This window comes from Macrotis lagotis, chromosome 3 (genome assembly GCF_037893015.1).
Source record: "Macrotis lagotis isolate mMagLag1 chromosome 3, bilby.v1.9.chrom.fasta, whole genome shotgun sequence".
Lineage (NCBI taxonomy): Eukaryota > Metazoa > Chordata > Mammalia > Peramelemorphia > Peramelidae > Macrotis > Macrotis lagotis.
The window spans coordinates 163961904-163974385 of NC_133660.1; positions in this window are offsets into that span (position 1 = coordinate 163961904).

Sequence of the window (12482 nt, forward strand, 5' to 3'; positions counted from 1 at the left end):
ATCCACAATCATCGGTCACCAAAAATCTGAGAGACTGCTTTAGTCCCAGTGACATGATAAAACCTTCCCGTAGTGTTGACAAATAATAAAATAGATTGTATTTTCCACACAACATCTCATTTGAGTTTCAAAATAACTGTACCCAGTGGCAAGGTACTACTAGAATTATTATTCCCATCTTACAGATAATGAAACTGAGTTTCAAGGGAATTAAGTGACTTTTCCAGAGCCCTGCAACTAGTATCAGAAATTGGCTTTGAAGTCGGTCTTTTCTTCCTCTCCAGAATACACCACACACTACTGCCTCTAATCATATTCTTCATGAAATCTATGAAAAAGAAGGGATCTAAAATTAAGAGATTTCTGTTCAAATAGAATCAGTTTAGTTTTTGTGATGTTATTTAATACTGCATCATTAAAGAGGACACAAATCCTGTTTATGTATTTGAATAAAGAATGTTATTAGATGTTTATATCTAATGAGAAATATTGTTAGTAATAAAAAGGGCATTTTATTGGCCCTGTGCTAGAAATCTTTCCTGCATTGGTTTAATAATCTCATGAAATATTTATAGACTTATTGTGCTTGGATAATTAGCTCATTTCCAAAAAAAATCAATATGACAGTCTTTCCTCATTGACTTGTGGCTAAAATATTATTTTAAATTATTTCTTTCCTGCAGGATCCTCCCAAGGTTTATTTTGCTTCTTTGCTCATTTGATTTAGGAAAGTTTCTTCCCAAACTGGAAGACATTTACTTGTTGGTGGAAGGCATATAGGTTTATCTGGAATCTAGCAGTTATGAGTTATCAAGGGAGGAAAAACCAACAACTTCATTTTGGTTAGACTACAGCTATGTCCTCTCTCCAAGAGAAGTAAAAACCCAAGTCTCTGAGGTCCAAAGTAACTCACTTGTCACAACTGAATTGAAGTCAAAGAAGATTTTGAAGAGCATGTAGTGAGATCTTTCTAAACTTTGTGGTGAAATTTTGTGTGTGTGTGTGTGTGTGTGTGTGTGTGTGTGTGTGTGTGTGTGTTTCATGATAAAGAAGGATGAGGAAATGAATAGCACTAAAAACACAATTCAGGGACCTTTCAGTTCTTTTAGGATACAATCCATAGATTAGTATCTGAAAGATTCAAGAGTCACACTGGCCATCAGTCAATCAATAACTGTGAATTGAGTGCCAACTGAGAGTTAAGCTGCTATTGTAGATAGTGCAAAGTAGAATTGAGTCTCTGTCTCTGATTGGAGATGAAAGATTTGCTTTTAGGGTTTTTTGTTTTTGCAAGGCAATGGGGTTAAGTGGCTTGCCCAAGGCCACACAGCTAGGTAATTATTAAGTGTCTGAGGCTGGATTTGAACTCAGGTACTCCTGACTCCAGGGCAGCTCTATCCACTGTGCCACCTAGCTGCCCCAAGATGAAAGATTTTAAGATAAAAAATTAATGAATACATTACAGTCTAAGGCACAGAAATTGACTCAACTATAATCCAAGTGCTATTAAGTTCAGATGAGTCCACATTGAAGGTCTTTCCCAGAGAAAATGCTTTCTATTCCCACTACCATTTCTAACCTTTCTCTAAGATCTTTCTCCAGATTCCTCTCCTCAAGGCAGGAGAAATTACATGGGTGAGGGAAATTTAATGATTGTTCCTCAATAATAAACCTTTTTGTGTGTGAGGCAGTGTGACTTCCCCAGGATCACATAGCTAGTAGGTGTCAAGTGTCTGAGGTCAAATTTGAACTCTGGACTGGTGCTCCATTCACTGGGCCACCTAGCTACCCCAAATGATAAAACTTAAGTTCATGGGATCACAGTTTTTCTAGTGAAAAGGGACCTTAGAGGCAACTAATCCTATCCTCATTTTACAGATGAGAAAAATGAGAGCAAAGAAGATTAGGTAAGGGACGTGCCAAAGGGTTTATAGAAAATAAGGGGCAGAGTATGGTTTTAGACCAAACTTCTGACTCTAAACTCAAGAATCTTTCCACTGCATCGGGGTTAAGGATAAGATAAATATTCATTAAAAAAGGAAATCAGAAACAAATCCTTTGAGTTTTTTTCCTTCTGTTAAGTGTTTTTAATGAAATATTTGCTTTTAGTTGTGCCTACACAACTTCAAACATTCTATTTAAAGGTGAAAAATTCAGTCACAGAATGACTAGTAAGTTTGGCCTATCCAAGGCTGAGCACACGATTATTCCATAAAATATTTGTATTATTGATACTCAGTTTTTTAATTTTTTTTTTTTGGGGGGGAGATATTTGACTTTAAATAGACTCAGCCTGAAGCCAGTCTCTTTTTACTTATCCAACTCAATCTATTGTATTCATAATGGCAATTTACATTTATACAGTGTCCCAAAAGTCTTAATGAGCACAAACTATTAAAACTTAATGTACTGAAGCTTTTGGGACACCCTCTATTAATACTTAAAGGCATTCCTCACAGCAATCCTATGAAAAAAGGCATCACACATATCATTTTCTCCATTTTACAGATGAGGAAATGTATTTAGAGAGGTTAGGCAACATTCCCATGGTCACAGAGATAGATGAGTTTAAAAAAATTTTTAGGGCACTTTCAGGGCAGCTGGGTGGCACAGTATATAGAGCACCTGCCCTGGAGTCAGGAGGACCTGAGTACAAATCCAGCCTCAGATACTTAATAATTACCTAGCTGTGTGATCTTGGACAAGTCACTTAACTCCATTGCTTTACAAAACCAAAACAAACAAACAAAAATTTATAGGACACTTTCCAGTTTGCAAAGTTCTTTAAGTGCATTGGCACTTGTGCCTCACAATAATCCCATGGGGTAGATACCAGCCACATTATTATTCCCATTTTACAGATGGGGAAAGTGAGACTCAGAGAGACTTTCCTGTGTTCACACAGGTAGCATTTAAAAGCAGATATTTTTGACACTGAGTTCAACACCCTGTGCATCCTAATGCAGATGCTCCAATCCCCATTTAAAAATATATAATGTTTCTTGGCATTTGGTATCATTCTAGACATCTAAAGGTGACATTATGAAGGGTTGCCATTACAGTTGTATTATCAAAGCTATTAAATACAAAGATATTTATCTGCCACCTGAGAGTTTTCATTGAATGAGTTTAATTGGATAAAGAGTACAGATTCTGGACGGCTTTCTTTAAAAATAATTATCTCATTGGAAGCAGCAGACATTTACGCATCATCAGAAGTACTGCAGTCCTTTGAAAAGAACAATGAAAGATGTTAAAATTATTAAGACTCTAGAGTGACTTCAGGCACTGGACAATTTGTTTCCCCTTAAAGTACTTTTAAGTTACTTTATTTAAATCATGCATTTTGGTGATTGATGGCTGGCATTGATTGCAACGGAACCTCACAAGCACCTTAGGACTGTATAGGGATTGCATTTTTTATTATATTTTCCCTCTATTCCCGCCCCCTTCATTTTTTAACAGACGAGGAAACTGAGGTTCAATTTGGATAAATGACTTGCTCATGATCCCATAGCTAGTCCAAGTTAGAAGTGGTATTTGAACCCAGATCTTCTTGACTTCCTGTTCAGGCCTCTAGCCAGTCCACCAGGCTGTTCTCATCCACAACAGCTCATTTATTGTAATTGGAGATCGACTTCAGGGTATGAAATATCCAAGGGAAAAGAGCCAGTTCACAGTGTTCGACTCTGAGAAAAGCTGGGAACTGAACCTAAACTACTCCCTAGTTGGAGTCGTAAAATTGGACCTGACATGCTATCTGGAGAGATAGTTAAGTGAAATCAAGTCATTTGGATGGAAGACTTATCTCTTTCCTTTTCATCCTCACACCTCTCCTCTGACCACTGTTTGAACACATTTCAATCATCAATCTCCCTAGCAGGGCATGGCTGCCACATGGCTGCTAAGAGCATCCCCAACACAGCATCCCAGGGGTTCATCCAGGAAACAGGATTGCCGGCCAGCCAGTTACCATATTTCTCCTTAAAGGGACTCCCTCCACATCCAAGCCAGCAGGGCTGGGCCCCAGGCCCACTCCTGTTGGATCTGCGATAGTTTTACCACTCACAGGACCCTGCTGATAGATCGAGGAAGAGGAATAAAACCAAAGCAGGCACCTATAAAATGTAATGACTGTTTAGTTGGCCTTGCCTTGGGAATACTGAATCTGCCAAAGGCATCTGCTGATTTGTGGCCCCCATCAGAATCCTGCCTGGCTCTGAGCTCTCTGTGTTCAGAAAGGTTTTCCATGTTCCAGCTCACGGCACTCCAGTGTTGGATAAATAAATGGAAAGCACAAAGCAGCCAGTGTCCCTGGAAAACAGCAGGTTCCCTTTTTTTCCTGAGCAAGGCCAAGCAGTGAGCTCTGCACCAAGACCCTCTCAGAGCCATTAGCAGTGGGTTCTCCATCTGACCAAACAGATTTGCTAGCTTGACTTTGAACTTAAAAGTCAACAGAAAGAGGAGAAAGTGTGGGAAAGACAAGCACCTTAAGGAAGGGCTTGCAAATTTTATCAGGTCCATGTATCCCCAGTTTCCTTCCCTCTCCTATTTTTCCTTCCTACATTTCAGGTTCCTTTTGGTCAACATTTTCAGGATTCCATGTTGATTGACCCCTTGGCAAAAACTCATCCCTAGGATGCAGGTTAATGTTGCTTAAGCTATTTTTCTTTCTTTTCAGCTAGACTATCAGGTTGGATAAGCAGATAGCTGGGGTTGGAAAGTGGAAGATTGGCATTTCATCCTGGGAACGCCCCAAATCAATTCAACTTAATTCAGTTAAACAAATATTGATTAATCTCAGGCAAGGTTCTGTGTATTTCAGGCACAAATGGAATAATGACAAAAATCAAACTATCATCCACAAAAAGCTTCACTCTCTTTTGGAAGAGGGATAAATGTTTGTATCTTTCAGTCGTGTCTGATGCTTAGTTTTGGGGTTCTCTTGGCAAGATATTGGAGTTTGCTGTTTTCTTCTCCAGCTCATTTTATAGACAAGGTTTCAGTGATTTGCCCAGGATCACACAGATTAAGTAACTGAAACTGGATTTGAAATCAGGTCTTCCTTACTCCAGGCCCAGCATTCAATCCATTGAATCACCTACTGCCCCAGATACATGTATATAGATAAGCAGATTTTGAAGTAATATAGATTTCAAGAGGGAGGGGAGGGATATTAAGGGTGACTTTAGAGGAGTATCATGGAGGACGTGGCCCCTGAGCAGGAGATTTTACAAGCTAGAGGTAATGACAGCATTCATTTCAGACATGGGGCATCCCCTTGGGCAAAGGTAAATTAGGTAGGAGATGGGATATTGTATATAGGAAATAGCTACCAACCCACTTTGACTGTAACAAATAATGAATGAATGAGAAAAACCTGAAACCTGAAAAGAGAGATGAGAACTAGATGGCAAAAGCCCCAACATTTAAAGCCAGGCTGAGACAATAGGGAGCCAGGTGAGATTGTTCAATGGTGGGGGCTGACATGGTCATCTCTAAGAATGATCAGTCAGAGAGAGAGAGAGAGAGAGAGAGAGAGAGAGAGAGAGAGAGAGAGGAAAGACTAGAGACAGGGAGGCTAATTCAGAAGCTATGAGAAGATAAATTGATTGTGGAATTTATGTGAAATTAAAGCTTATGTATAGTCTTTTTCTGACAGAACCTCCTCTTGAGTACTTCTGTACAACAAATATTCTTTTTTAGCTAGGACAAATTCTTTCCAAGGGTATTAGAAAGTTTATTTATATTTAGGATCCTGTACTCTAATTAATAATATCATTTAGCATTTAATTAAGAACTTTAAGGTTTGCCAAGCATTTTACAAATATTATCTCATCTTATCCTCATGACTATCTTGGAAAGTTGATATGATTATTATCTCTCTTTACATACAAGAAAACTAAGACTGAGAGTGGTTAAGTGATCTTACCCAGGGCAACAAAACTAGTATCTAAAGACAAATTTGAACTCAAGTCTTCCTGACTACAGATCCTAAAACTGCAGGTCTGCTATTATTATTACTATTACTTCTACTACCAACATCAACACCAGGAATTACTCTTTAGCACTCTAAGAAAGAAAACAAAAAATTGAATTAATGAGGATAAGAAAAAAAAGGGGGAGAGTAAAGGATTATGAAGCTCTTTCTTTGCTCTTAATTGCCCCATCTCTCATTCCCTTTCATAAGATTTTTTATATTGTTCAGCCATATTGATGCTTTATGACCCCATTTAGGGTTTTCTTGGCAAAGATATTGGAGTGGTCTGCCATTTTCTTTTCCATATCATTTTACAGATGAGGAAACTCAGAGTTTCCTCAAAGTCATATAGCTAGTAAATATCTGAGATCAAATTTGAACTTGGGTCCTCCAGACTCCAAGCCTGGTACTCGATCCACTGTGCCTCTAAGTCATAAGATTTAGAATTGTCTAAAATGTATTCACTAGTTTTGTTCAACATTGAGGGATTTCCTGGACTCAACCTTTCCTAGGCTCTCTTGTTTTACCATAGTTTATATGTTATTTTCTTTTTTAATTGAATTTTACTTTAAAAATTATCAAGCATTTCTCCCTCCTTCAAACCAAGACACAACAATTAAACATAGTTAAGTAAAATAAATTCCCATATTGGTTATGTCTAAAAATATGTATCTTTTCCTTCATATTAGGGAGAGAGGGAACAACAATATCTAAACTGAACAACAACATCTAAAATCAAGATTGAACACTGCTTTCTTTTTAAAATAAATGTTAATGATTTTTTAAAAAGATCATAGTCATTTTTTTGGATTTACCTATGCCCCAGAAATGAAAAATCCCTTGTAATGGAGAAAAACAGATTTTAAAAAGCCCCATGTTATATGATGAGTGCATCTGACATTGTATGTGACTTTTTAATCTTGTATAAATCAAATTACCAACCAATCAATCATCAAGCATTTATTAAGAATCTCTTACATTATGGACACCTTGCTAAACAGACAAAGACAAAAATAAAACAGCCTCTGCCCTCTAGATGCTTATATTCTCTAAAGGTAGATATAGGATATATTCAAAGTAAAGACAAATGGGGATAGGGTGGAGTCACCAGAGGCTTTGGAAATATGAAAAGTTTCCTATTTCTGTAAAAAGAATGGTCGCATCATAGATTCAGAGTTAAAAGAACCTTAGAAATCATCTTAAAGTTTCTTACCTGTACTTTATGTCTTTTAAAATAAAAATAAAGTTCTTGTCATCATATTTCAGTATAATTATTTTTCTTTTTTGAAATCTTGTGTGTTTTATGCATTTATAAACATAGGAGTCCATAGGCTTCATTATATTACCAAAGGGGCCCATGACATACTAAGAACCCCTGATGCATTCTAGTCTCCTCTTTTTAAAGAAACTGAGACTCAATGTAACAGAGAGTAAGTAGCATCTCTTGTCCTTGAATCCATATCTTCAGTTTCCAAATAATGGTTATCTTCTTGTTTCAATGTCTTTTCTTTAGGAATAGTATTATTAAGATTACCTAGAGCTTAGATTGCTTTTCATGTTCTTTTAATTTTTTTTATCTCTGGAGTTACTGGACATAATATTCTCTTCAGTTCTACTCATTTCACTCTACATCAATTTATTCACATCTTCCCATATTTCTATGAATTCCTTACATTTATCTTTTCTTAGTATGTAAGAATATTCCATTATATTAATATCTATCACAGTTTATTTAGCTTCTCTTCAATTGTTAGGCACTCACTTATTTCTAGTTCTTGGCTACTGCAAAAACACTTTCATCCACTTTCTTCTTGGCAGCTAAAAACTTGCCAGGGTCTAACCATCATAGTTTGTTAAAGGTCTCTGCTAGACTGCCCATGCCCATCATCCTCATTCATCAATCAGCAACCTTGTCACCAGCTGTTGACAACTGAAACTGGAAGCAGGGATGTTATGGCACAATAAAATGTACAAGCCAATAAACTTTCTTGATGATTTGTCATGCTTTTATGGCTCCTGCCAGGTCTTCCCCCATATTTACTACCAGAACTGTGGCAGACTTGAATTCTCTGAGTTCTCACCCAGGAATACCTTATTAGTCATAACCATTAACATTGTCAGGATGTTCATTTAAGCAACCTATGCAAAATCAAAGGCAGGACAGAATGTTGACTAGAAGAAAGTTTGGCATGAAAGACATGGAGAGATAATCAAAAAAGGTGGTCAAAGGCTCCTAATGGTCTGTTGAATCACAAGAGAAGCAACAACTTGCAGGGTCATGTCTAGGTTCCAGTGTTTGTTTAATTGAGGAAAGCAAAGCATCCTGTTGTGTCTCCAAACCTTCAGAGAAGACTAGACTCAATGAACACTGGCTTGCATGCTCACTTTTTTTTTTCATTAGATGAACCATATTCCATTCTCAAAGAACTTTTGGACTAATCTCGTCTAGATTTTCATGACTGGTTTGAGATATAGCCGATCCTCAATTCTTCATAGGTGTTTTGTTCCTAGAAAATGATATTTAAGTCAAAAATGTTGATGCATTAAATCTATGAGAAATTGGGGGTTGGGCAAGGACACTCCCTATACTATGGGTAGGGTGTCAACCATCTCACCAACAAACTGAGCTTCTTTTCCATTTTTCAATTCCCTTATTGCACTGCAGAGGTTATTTTAGCACTTTCTGGAGCAGATTCATGAACACTTTTACAAAGACTTTCTTCCTTTTTGAGGATATAAACTTGTGCTCATTGCACCTCTCCATTTTTTTTTCTGTACCATGTATAGCCATGAATGTGCAAGGTTATCAATGCAAAAGTGAAAATGAGATTATTAATAAAAATCACTCATATGCTTAAAGTCATAAAAGTTAAACTGGAATGTTGAGTACTGGAGACCCTGCTAGAACCTGTCCTTTGCTTTCAGACACAACCTATGGGATTCTTTTCGCCTTATCATTGTCAGAGTTTCAAAGACTTCACTCCCATGCAAATATTTGTCCTCCATGCATGAGGACATATTCTTGGAGCTGCATAAGATCAGAGAATTGGGAAAGTTCCAATATTATCTGCTTAGGGTACCTGATTTTCTTTTGTGTTAGAAGCAAAGAGCTTCTAACATAAGAGGCTGGGGCTATGGAAGTTGGGGGGGAGCAAGAAACTGTTCATCTTTGATTTGCAAGAACATTTCACTCCCAAGTTATTCCCAAGAATTTCTTTCCTGGAGCACTCTCCTTTATGGGGACAATATATCTTGATGAATTTTTTTCAGCAGCTGCTAACCAGAGCAGTTCATTCTATCAACAAAACTTTTTCAGGTTTAGAAGTGATATAGCTCAACAGTTCCAGGCTGCTCTCTCTTTGATCAGCTCTAGATCTGTCAGTCCCTCTGGTCACCATTTTCTGCATATTACTAAGTCACAGGGAGGCATCCTGATCCCTATCAGGGAAGAATATTGAGGCCAGCCTGCTTCAATAGTTCTTAGTTGCTCTTTTAAAAAAATAGTTCTTTTGATGCAAAGTGAAGAGAAAAGAACCAGAACACTGTACACAGTATCAAAAATATTGTATAGTGATCGATTGTGAATGACTAAGCTATTCTCAGCAAAACAATGAGCCAAGACAATTCCAAAGGACTCACAATAGAAAAAATGCTATACACCTTTGGAGAAAGAACTGATGGAATTTGAATGCAGATGGAAGCATACTATTTTCACTTCATTATTTTCATGTTCCTCCCCTCCCACATTTGGGTCTATTGTCTTCCTTTACAACATGACTAATATGAAAATATGTTTTGCAGGATTGAATAGTATAACCTATTTCAAATTATTTATTGTCTTAAGGGGGAGGTGAAGGAGAGTGAAAGAAAAAATTGGGGACTCAAAATTTTTTAAATGAATGTTAAAAATTGTCTTTACATATAACTAGGGGAAAATAAAATATTTAAAAATAGCCCTTTTAATTTCTATAAACAGATCTTTAAATATCAAAACTAGGGGGAATTTTCTTCCCACTTGGTTGACTATCTCAATTCTGTCATTTGTTCCTTGTGTGACCTTGGGTAATTCAATTCTCTGGGTTTCAGTTTTCTCATCTGTAAAATGGGGGAGGAGGGTTGGTTCAAACCTCTTCTACAATCCCTTCAGATCTAAATCTTATTTCCTATTATTCTGTAATACTTCTTCATATACTAATTAGAACTAAGTTGGGGTGGCTAGGTGGCATGGATACAGCACTGGCCTTGGAGTCAGGAGTACCTGGGTTCAAATCTGGTCTCAGACACTTAATAATTACCTAGCTGTGTGGCCTTGGGCAAGCCACTTAACCCCATTTGCCTTGCAAAAACCTAAAAAAAAAAAGAACTAAGTTATGGTTTTGAAGGTTTAAGCTTATGCTAATGACTGGAATAAGATTAAATAGGTCAGATTGCTTTCTAGAGGAGAATTAGAGACTTGGAGATAGGGCTGAGGTCAGTACTTGTAACTGAAAATTCTTAAGAATTAAAAAAAAAATAAACCAAGAAGTAGTAGATCGAAGTAAGAGAGGGTAATTGGAACAGGAACTGGGAGATTGTGGCACTCAAGAAATGAGCAGAAACAAGGAAGACATGAGTATAAGGCAGGAGGAGTTGCACAACAAAGCAGAGCTAGGACAGAAGGGGAAGTACATTGATTCAACATTAAACTTGCTTGGAGAACTTCTAATTTTACTAATCCAAAGATTTGACTACTGTGGCAGCTGCATATGAATAGTAATGGAAGAAAGAAGCTATCAGTCAACTGTCAAAATTTTATACAAGCAATGTTAGAGTAGTTCAGGGGAAAGCAGAGTAAATAAAGAATGTATGACTAGAAAAGACCAGTCAATCCATTTGTTCCTTTGGGAGCATCATAATGCCTTGCTATTATGGGAGGAAAACCACATTCAAAAGATCAAGGACTCCCACAGCATTCAAATCGCCTTCTGACTTCCTGTTTAGTATTAAATCAGACCATGAGGTAAGATGGCTCTGGAAAAGGCAATGAGAAAAATGTCTTTGCATAGCATTCCCCTCACTATAATAAATAAATATGCAAATCATGCCATCATTTATATATACATATATACATATGTACACATATACACATATACATATATACATATATATATATGTAAATCCCATGGTCCTCTTTGATTACAAAGGACCACTGCTATTGGAATCCTCATGATATCAAGAAAATTTGAGTAAGAATCCAAGTATTCTCGACTGACTTACTATAAGAGTAAAATGGATGAGTCATAAAGGATAGATGGACATGGTTAAGTTCTACTCTGCATCAGTGAAGGGGATATTCATATTGAGGAGATCATAAATCTCCAGGAATATTGTGTATCATCAAACACAGATTTTTACATGTATGAAGACAAAACTAAATGAAACAAAGTGGTTTTCACGATGATACATGATTTGGGCAATGAAGAAAAAAGATAATAGAAATGGAAGATCTAGTTAATAGGGATGTATGAAGCACTGATATCAATCTTTAAGAACTAATAAATCCAGAATCTTGAGCACAGTTTTTTAACTCAGGATCTATGAGTCCCAGGGATCCGTGTATAAATTTTGTAGGTACTATGAACTTGGATGGGAAAAGTTACATCTTTATATTCTCTAACCTATAAATAAAATTTGGTATTTTCTTCAACTATAAATATAAACAACAAACATTATGCTGACAAGGGGTCCATAGGCTTCACCAGATTGCCTGAGGGGTCCATAACATAAAAATGGTTAATTTTAATTAATAATCATGGATTTAGAGCTAGAAAAGGCTATGAATATTCTCTAGTCCATCCTCTTTGTTGAAAAAAAAGATGAAACTAAACACCAGAGAAGGGTTGAAAGTGAAGTTCTTGAGGCAGCTGGGTGGCATAGTGGAGAGAATGCTGGGCTTGGAATATGGGTAATTCACTTAACCTTAACTCTAGTATCTTTATCTATAAATTAAGAGGGTTTGACTATATGACCTCTGAGGTTCCTTTGAATTCTGATTATATCGTCTTATTACTCAAGCCCAGGGTTCTTTCTGCTATGCTATGATGCTTCTTTAGCTTTTATAGGGACAATAGAATGTCAGCTAGTCAGGCTTAGAAATATGTCAGAAATATTGTTGTGATGGGGAAGGAATTTATAGTCTCCAAACCAGGCTGGTATCGTATCACAGAGATTATCTGATCACCATACCTGTGATGTGATTATATGGCATAATATAAATAGCATGACTTGCACATTATATTTATTATAGGGAGGAGAATGTTGTGCATTCACAGTATTTCAGAGGGCTAAGTGAAATACAATTTTTACATGGTGGTCTGTGAGAATAAATTGTACTTTAAGAAAGTGTCATTGATGCTTTTTAGTTTTACTTTATAATCATTTCCTGATAAGCCCACTCCATCTATTGAATTCCCATCAGTTCTTTTTAAGATCTAAGTAAGATTTCTAGATACAGTGAAGAACA